The sequence below is a fragment of the Gymnogyps californianus genome, chromosome 26, assembly GCF_018139145.2.
Source record: "Gymnogyps californianus isolate 813 chromosome 26, ASM1813914v2, whole genome shotgun sequence".
NCBI classification, from domain to species: domain Eukaryota; kingdom Metazoa; phylum Chordata; class Aves; order Accipitriformes; family Cathartidae; genus Gymnogyps; species Gymnogyps californianus.
The window spans coordinates 755,227-764,527 of record NC_059496.1 but is presented as its reverse complement, the minus strand read 5'-3'; the positions used below and the strand labels follow the sequence as shown (position 1 = coordinate 764,527).

Sequence of the window (9,301 nt, the reverse complement as noted above, 5' to 3'; positions counted from 1 at the left end):
CGCCTTGTCCTATTACTACACGGCCTTGTAAAAAGCCCTCTCCAGCTTTCTTGTAGGCCCCCTTTAGCTACTGGAAGGCTGCTGTAAGGTCTCCCCAGAGCCTTCCCTTCTCCAGGCTGAACAACCCCAACTCTCTCAGCCTGTCTTCATAGGAGAGGTGCTCCAGCCCACTGATTATCTTTGTGGCCCTCCTCTGGACCCCAACAGGTCCATGTCCTTCTTCTGTTGTGGGCCCCAGAGCTGAACGCAGTACTCCAGGTCGGTCTCAGGAGAGCAGAGTAAAGGGGCAGAATCCCCTCCCTCGACCTGCTGATTATGCTTCTTTTGATGCAACCCAGGATACGGTTGGCTTTCTGGGCTGCAAGCACCCATTGCCGGGTCATGTTGAGCTTCTCATCAACCAACACCCCAAGTCCTTCTCCTCAGGCCTGCTCTCAATCCACTCATCGCCCAGCCTGTATTTGTGCTTGGGATTGCCCCGACCCATGTGCAGGACCTTGCACTTGGCCTTGTTGAACTTCATGAGGTTCGCACGGCCCACCCCTCAAGCCTGTCAAGGTCCCTCTGGATGGCATCCCTTCCCTCCAGAGTGTCGACTGCACCACACAGCTTGGTGTCGTTGGCAAACTCGCTGAGGGTGCACTCAATCCCACTGTCCATGTCGCCAACAAAGATGTTAAACAGCACTGGTCCCAATACCGACCCCTGAGGAACACCACTCGTCACTGGTCTCCACAGAAGACAAACCACTTGTAAACCCCTCAGTAGCCAGTGTCACCTCAGCCTGAAGGCCTGGAGAAAGAGTCTCTCTGACCATTCTGGTCCTCAGAAGTCCTTGTATCCAACCTGGGACATTAGGGCCTGGATGGTATACAAGATGGGATGAAGAACTGGCTGGATTAGTGGTCCCACAGGGTAATGGGGAATGGTCCGTACTCTACCCAAAGGCCAGCTACAAACAGAACTCTTTGGGAGCCTGCTCTGAGACCTCTCCTCTTCAGTAGCTTTACCAATGACCTGAGAAGTATATAGGATGGACCTCGTCAAGTTTTGGGATGACACAAAACCAGAGGGATGCAGTCAATTTGTTCAACGGGCAGATGCCATGTCAAGGGAGCTAGACAGCAATGCCAATTCCATTGGTGTTGGTAGAATAGGCCAAAAAGAAATGCCCTGATCTGTCCTGACAGAAGGAAACATGGGACAGACTAACCCTCTATAATGGTGCTAGATAGAGGAGACTGACTGACTGGGTAGCAACCCTGCTGAAAAGGACCTGCAGACCTTGGGGAACAGTAGGTCTGACTTGATTCAGCAGTGAGTCCTGACAGCACGGAAGGCAACAGCACTTGAGATTGTATCAACAGGAGAGTAGGCAATAGACAACTCATTAGACCAGCACTCATTAGATCATATCCAGAATACTGCATCTGGCACCCCACCACCCCTGTACAAGAAAACACTTATAAACTTTCATGAACTCAGCAGAGACACTAAGATGGTCAGGGCCATAGAGTAGCTGAGCTGTGAGGACAAGCTGAGGAAAGTGGCTCTTGTTTAGCTTGGTGAAGAGACAGCTTCAAAAGAATGCACTAGCAGCCTTGCAGAACCTAAAGGAGGTTACTGAAAAGAAAGAGCTGGGCTGTTTAGAGAGGCGCACGTCAGGAAGACAAAAGACATGATCACAACCTGAAAGAGGGGAGATTCTGATCTGGAACAGGAAGAACATTGACCGTGAGGACAGACAGGCATTGGACCAAGTTGCCCAGGCAGGCTAGGGAATGTCCATCCTTCGAGGTTCTCAAGACCCCACTGGACCCAGCCCTGACCACCAAGTCTGACTTCCTGGAGACCATGCTCTGTGCAGTCGCTTACCCTAAATGACGTCCCAGGGTCCCTCTCTCCCTTTGCTTTCGGTGGAGAGACAGAGGAGTCCACTTGTCATGAGGTGCAAGTCAACAGAGCTGAGAGGTATCATGTCCTCTTGCTCCCCTTGACCTAAAGCCTGTGATGGATGCACTCGACCCCTTAACCAAACCAGCGGTAGTTTGGTACAGGCTCCAAAGGAGGTACAGGCCTGAGCCGTAAATGGGCCAAGAACTCCTCTAGTTTCAATCTGTTCTCTGAAAACCCACAAAGGAGCAGAGTGACACAGTGAGCATCGATGCATGTGAGCTTGGAACATCGATCATGTGATTAACGCATGAATAGCGGGTGGCTTTTCCAAGACTCGTTTGTCAAGGCACAAAGACAGTTGTGGGTACGAGGAGTCTCATGCATACCTTTCACATCACATGTAATTTGACTACAAGACAACCATTTTATTCCATAAATATGACAGCCTAAGTGAGCCTTCTTTGAGCTCTCCCGGCTAAGCAGCCTCCCTGCATGGCAGTGATCTCCCTTGAGCTGGGACGCCTCTCAAGGTTGCTCCTCGAGGCAGAGAGACCTCTTACCAACTGCAGATCTTTGGTAAGCGACCGGTATTGCCCATAACCTTGTAGTATGGTAACTTGATTTTGTCTTGGTAACTTGGATTTGTGCCTTGGTAACTTGGATTTGTGCCTTGGTAGTTTTGATCATTGCTCAAATGATTGTGCCGTACAGTAATAGAGTGAACCTTGCCATCGAACTCTGTTAAGCTGCACTTTTACAACATCATATTAAAACCACTTTTGCTAATACAGTGGTTCTTTAAGCGATCTCAGTCGCCCATTTGCGACAAGCAGGAGCAAAGGAGAACCCTGTGCACTATTGCAGGAGGGTGGAATCCTAACCGGCAGTCTAGATCAGTAGCTGAGCTCACTTTAGTCCCCAGCAAGTTAGGTTCCTTTGCCTCTGGGAAAGGTTTGGGTTCCTCTCTCCTCAACGGGCAGAGCCTGGCACCCCTGTGGTGATTCATCCTGTCCCACATTGCCAGTCTCCTCAGCTTAGAGGAAATGCCTCCTTCCTCCCACCGACCTAATTCATGGAGTCTGGAAGGAGGAGCTGTGGCACATATCTCATTGTAGTTCTGCTCCATGAGTTTGAAGAGATGACAGCTCATTCCCCTGGCTCATTTCCGTCTTCTAAGAGCATAGAGGTCCAGGGGAGGGCAGCTCAGGGCTTTCATCCCCACAGGGCTTCACTTGCACAGTGCTCACTTTCTGTGACACAAAGAGAGTGTTGAGCTGCAGGAGCAACCTTCAGGAGACTCTTCTATAAACCCAGGAGGCGCTTCAGAGCTGGTGACATCCAGGTGCTGCTGAAGGCTCACAGAAGGAGACGCTGACAGAAGAGTGCAAGGGCAGAGCAATGGCTGAGTCATGGGTCAGGCCACATTGGAAAGGGGCTGATGGAGCGGGGAAGAGGCAGAGGATGGCACCCAGACCTTGCCTTTCATTCTCCATTCACCCTCAGAGGAAAGGTTGTCACGTCATGCTGGGCATTACAGGTAGGTGCTAGATTTGCTGAGGCAGGTGTGGTTAATGTGCCAGGGGCTCTTTGCACAGTGGCAACTAGGAAGCGAGACCATGTGCCTTGGTACAGTCCTATCCTGCATGTCTTCTTATTCCAGCTCGCTCTTTCCTCTAGATACCCTCTCTGCGTCCTTAACACTGCGGAACAGAAATACAGGCAGCATGGTTGTCAGTGCAGAGTCAGAGCTGTGGGCCATCAGCTAATGGGCACTCTCACACCTCAGTGGACATGAAGAGGTTTGGGCAGAGTGTCTGGGGCCAGTGTGCCAATACATGTCCCTCATTTTCCCCACTCTCTTAATCTCTCTCTGTCCCTTTCTCCACCTTGCTTGTATCTTAGGGATCGATCTCAATCCCTCAGCTCTCTCACAGTTCTCTCTCAGCCATCCACACGGGATGTGATTTACAGAGAGCAGTGAATCTGGAGCACCCTCCCCATGGAAGCACCTTCAGGAACAATGCATCCCAGTGTAGGCGGGGTGAATCACTGAGTAGAAGGGCCCCTCCATCCCAGGAACTCTCTGGGCTGCCTAGGTGCCTGCCTTGGCCATCTCCAACTCACTGTAAAGGTATAAAGTTTGAGGCAGGGAATGATCAGGGACAGTGTTTTGTCTGACCTGAGTGTTACGAAAGCCCAAAGAGGAGGCATGGGCAAAGTGCTCTCTCTTTCAGCCACGGACGTTCCCTGAGCAGGCAATCAGGCATATATCAGGCATTGACTGGAAGCTTGTGCTTGATCATGATCCTGCACTGCCTCAGCCCCACTCACCCTCGGGACACTCTTGTGTCTCCATTGCAATGCTGAACAGGGAGCCCTGAGAACTCAGATGGCAATGCTGAGGTCCAGGTGCTGTGCTGCTGCAGGGAGGTAGCCCAAATGCACTCAGAAATTGAAAGTGAGGAGGAAAACATGTTCAGCAAATGATCATCACCCCTGTCCTTTTCCCCTCCTCCTCATGCAACATCACTTTTCTTCATTTGCCTTAGATGGCTTGGGTACCTCTTCTCCGGAATTCAGTTTTCCCCGCCCTTCTCTCCCAAGTTCACATCTGCTTGTAAGTCTCCTGTCTAACAGACCCTTTGCAGTGCCTTCAACAACAAAGCTAGTAACTCCTGGCCACTCTTGGTCAGTGGAAAGAGATGGACTGTCCAGGACAGAATTGTCTCATCAGAAAGCAAATGTTTCAGGGAGTTGAGACCACTAATCCTGTTCAGTGTCCATTCTTCCTTGGGGTGAAGAAACAATCTATGGCACAATGCATTCCCCTAAAGGCTTTTTGCACAACGGGGCTTTTCTCTCTGGCCCATCTTTCCGTTGCTTGAAAGTAGGACATGGCTAACGCCTATGCCAGCTACTACTGGGAATACCTTCATGTGTCATAATCTAGTGTGAGCAAATGAACATTCTCTTTCATTCCACAGAAACAGGCACCTCAATGCGGCAACTCGTCTCTCTAATCAGAGGAGGTTCTTCTAAGAAGCAGTTTGGCCCTGTATTGGGTTTGCGTGGCAAGGTTTTGGTAGCGGGGGGGCCTATAGGGGTGGCTTCTGTGAGAAGCTGCTAGAAGCTTCCCCTATGTCTGATAAAGTTAATGCTAGCGGGTTCCAAGACGGACCCGCCGCTTGCCAAGGCCGAGCCAATCAGTAACAGTTGTAGCGCCTCTGTGATAACATATTTAAGAAAAGCAAAAAAAGTTACAGGGGAGTAGCAGTTGCAGCCAGAGAGAGCAGAGTGAGAAGATGTGAGAGAAACAACTCTGCAGACACCAAGGTCAGGGAAGAAGGAGGGGGAGGAGGTGCTCCAGGCGCCGGAGCAGAGAGAGATTTCCCCTGCAGCCCGTGGTAAAGACCATGGTGAGGCAGGCTGTCCCCCTGCAGCCCATGGAGGTCCATGGTGGAGCAGATATCCACCTGCAGCCCGTGGAGGACCCATGCCGGAGCAGGGGGATGCCCGAAGGACGCTGTGACCCCGTGGGAAGCCCGCGCTGGAGCAGGCTCCTGGCAGGACCTACGGACCCGTGGCCCCGTGGAGAGAGGAGCCCACGCTGGAGCAGGTTTGCTGGCAGGACTTGTGACCCGCGGGGGACCCACGCTGGAGCAGTCTGTTCCTGAAGGACTGCACCCTGTGGATGGGACCCACGCTGGAGCAGTTGTGAAGAACTGTAGCCCGTGGGAAGGACTCATGTTGGAGGAAGTTTGTGAAGGACTGTCTCCCGTGGAGGGACCCCACGCTGGAGCAGGGAAGAGTGTGAGGAGTCGTCCCCCTGAGGAGGAAGGAGCGGCAGAGAAACAATGTGTGATGAACTGACCCAACCCCCATTCCCCGTCCCCCTGCGCCGCTCGGGGGGAGGAGGTAGAGAGAAATCAGGAGTAAAGTTAAGGCTGGGAAGAAGGGAGGGGTGGGGGGGAAGGTGTTTTAAGATTTGTTTTATTTCTCATTATCCTGCTCCGATTTGACTAGCATTAAATTAAACTAATTTTTCCCCAAGTCGAGTCTGTTTTGCCCGTGACGGTAATTGCTGAGTGATCTCCCTGTCCTTATCTCAACCCATGAGCCTTTCGTTTTTTTTCTCCCCCTGTCCAGTTGAGGAGGGGGAGTGATAGAGCGGCTTTGGTGGGGCACCTGGCATCCGGCCAGGGTCAACCCACCACAGTCCCTCTTGAAGAACCTGTTCCTGCCCTTTCACTAGGAATAGTGCTCCTAAACCAAGTGTGATTTCAGTCAAATGAGGGAAAACCTCCATGTTGTTTCTGGCAGGGATTTCTTCCCAACTCCTTTTTACAACAAACACAGAAGCGCATGCCCTTCCTCAGCTTCCCTTCCTGCCAAGTGGGAAAAAGAAGGTCCTACAGCACTTCATGGAGAAAGAGGAATGGGACAACCGGACATCACCAGTGGAGTTCCTCCTGCTGGGACTGAGTAATGTCCCCAAGCTTCAGATGCCTCTCTTTCTCCTCTCTCTCATGATCTACATGGTGACCGTGTTTGGCAACATCCTCACTGTTGTGTGCTGGTGGTGGCAGATCGGCATCTTCACACTCCCATGTACGTCTTCCTGGGGAATTTCTCCAGTGTGGAAATCTGCTATACCTCCACTATCCTGCCCAGGCTGCTGGCCAGCTTCCTAACCAGGGACAGAAGCATTTCTGCTCAAGGCTGCATGACACAGTTCTTTTCTTTGGCTGTTTTGCAGGTACTGAGTGTTATCTTCTGGCCACCATGTCCTATGATCGGTACTTGGCCATATGTCAACCCCTGCTCTATGCAAGCCTCATGAACTGGAAGGTCTGCCTCCAGCTGGCGGCTGGGTCCTGGCTAGCAGGATTACTAATGTCTCCATAGTCACTGGACAATTTTCCAAGTTACAGTTCTGTGGTCCCAATGCAATTGATCACTTCTTCTGTGATTTTGCCCATTGCTAGAGCTTGCCTGCAGTGACACCACGGTGCTTAGACTGGTTACTTTCATCATCTGATTCCTGGATGTAGTCTTCCCATCTGTATTCACATTGGTATCCTATATCTGCATCATAGCTGTGATCCTGAGGATCCCAACCACCATGGGTAGGCAGAAGGCCTTCTCCACCTGCTCCTCTCACCTCATCGTGGTCACTGTTTTCTATGGTACCCTCATCGTTGTCTCTATGATACCCAGGACAGCCTCACTGAGGCAGCACAATAAAGCGCTCTCCTTTTTCTACACCATCCTCACACCCATGGTCAATCCACTCCTCTACAGCCTGCGGAACAGGGAGGTCAAGGGCGCTCTAGGAAATGCACTCAGAAAAACTGTGGTCTGCATCGAGCGCTCATACTAGTTGAGATCCACCAGGAATAAACAGGTTGTGGATGTCTTTTGATGAAGTGTGGACCACTCGTAAGCGCATATTTTGTGTACCAGCTGTATCTTTAGAAGTGCAGAATCTTGGGACTGTTTGTGGAATGAGAAGGGGGAGAAGGGAATCTGTGTCTTAAGGAAATACAGACTGGTGTTGAAAAGTGTAAAACGTTCCCTGGCTTTCTTCCTTCTTTTAGCGTCAACACAATTGTGATCCTGTAAGTGGGAGCTGTTGAAATGCCACACCTGCCCAAGAGTGGGAGAAAACTTACTCTGAACACGCTGTTCTCTCTTCCATTACCCAGCCAAGCTGAACGGTGGGATTCCTGCATGTCTGGGATTCCTCAGGGCAGCTCCATATTGGCAGTGAGAAGTGGGCAGCTGAATAAAGCCCTTCCACAGGACATGTCTAAACCCGAGTAGATGAATCCATCCCTCATGTTCTCTGGGCTTTCTAGCAGAGGGGAACTGTGAAAGCTAGTCTGATAGGGTCAGCCCCTCTGAAAAAAAAGTAGATCCTTCTTCAGAAGAAAGGTACACAAGCTGGGTCTCAGCTTCCCAATTTTTTAACACCGAAATCATTACTTGCCCTTCTTTCCTTCTCCTAATCCGACCCCCCTCCCCAATGTAATTACTTCTTTCTTTCCCAGTGGCTGGCTTAGATATTGCAAACTGAGTCCTCCTATCTTCTTCTTGCTTGCAAAAGAGAGCAAGGTCAGCTCATGGGCATGTGACGGGTACACTTGACCCCTAGCCGTACTGACTAAGGAGCAACAGGCCTCACGCCCGGTGGTGAACTTGTGAGCTGGTAAGCTCCTGGCTCACGTACAAGGGAGTGAAGGTGCCTGTATTGGTTTGTGTGGCAAGGTTTTGGTAGCGGGGGGGGCTACAGGGGTGGCTTCTGTGAGAAGCTGCTAGAAGCTTCCCCTACGTCCGATAAAGGTAATGCCAGTGGTTCCACGACGGACCCACCGCTGGCCAAGGCCGAGCCAATCAGTAACAGTTGTAGCGCCTCTGGGATAACATATTTAGAAAGGGAAAAGAAGTTACAGGGGAGAGTAGCAGTTGCAGCAAGAGAGAGGAGTGAGAAGATGTGAGAGGAACAGCTCTGCAGACACCAAGGTCAGTGAAGAAGGAGGGGGAGGAGTGCTCCAGGCGCCGGAGCAGAGATCCCCTGCAGCCCGTGGTAAAGACCATGGTGAGGCAGGCTGTTCCCCTGCAGCCCATGGAGGTCCACGGTGGAGCAGATATCCACCTGCAGCCCGTGGAGGACCCCATGCCGGAGCAGGGGATGCCTGAAGGAGGCTGGGACCCCATGGGAAGCCGCGCTGGAGCAGGCTCCTGCAGGACCTGTGGCCCCGTGGCCCCGTGGAGAGAGGAGCCCACGCTGAAGCAGGTTTGCTGGCAGGACTTGTGACCCCGCGGGGGACCCACGCTGGAGCAGTCTGTTCCTGAAGGACTGCACCCTGTGGATGGGACCCACGCTGGAGCAGTTTGTGAAGAACTGTAGCCCGTGGGAAGGACTCATGTTGGAGAAGTTCGTGGAGGACTGTCTCCCGTGGGAGGACCCCACGCTGGAGCAGGGGAAGAGTGTGAGGAGTCGTCCCCTGAGGAGGAAGGAGCGGCAGAAACAACGTGTGATGAACTGACCCAACCCCCCATTCCCCGTCCCCCTGCGCCGCTCGGGGGGGAGGAGGTAGAGAAAATCAGGAGTAAAGTTAAGGCTGGGAAGAAGGGAGGGTGGGGGGAAGGTGTTTTAAGATTTGGTTTTATTTCTCATTATCCTGCTCCGATTTGACTAGCATTAAATTAAACTAATTTTTCCCCAAGTCGAGTCTGTTTTGCCCGTGACGGTAATTGCTGAGTGATCTCCCTGTCCTTATCTCAACCCATGAGCCTTTCGTTTTATTTTCTCCCCCTGTCCAGTTGAGGAGGGGGAGTGATAGAGTGGCTTTGGTGGGCACCTGGCATCCGGCCAGGGTCAACCCACCACAACGATGTTGCC

General features: G+C 51.9%; 1 pseudogene; it reads left to right on the top strand.

The window, feature by feature from the left end:
• The first annotated feature begins 6,317 nt into the window (after positions 1 to 6,317).
• On the top strand, positions 6,318 to 7,276 carry LOC127025953 (olfactory receptor 1020-like; annotated as a pseudogene).
• The last annotated feature ends 2,025 nt before the right edge of the window (positions 7,277 to 9,301 follow it).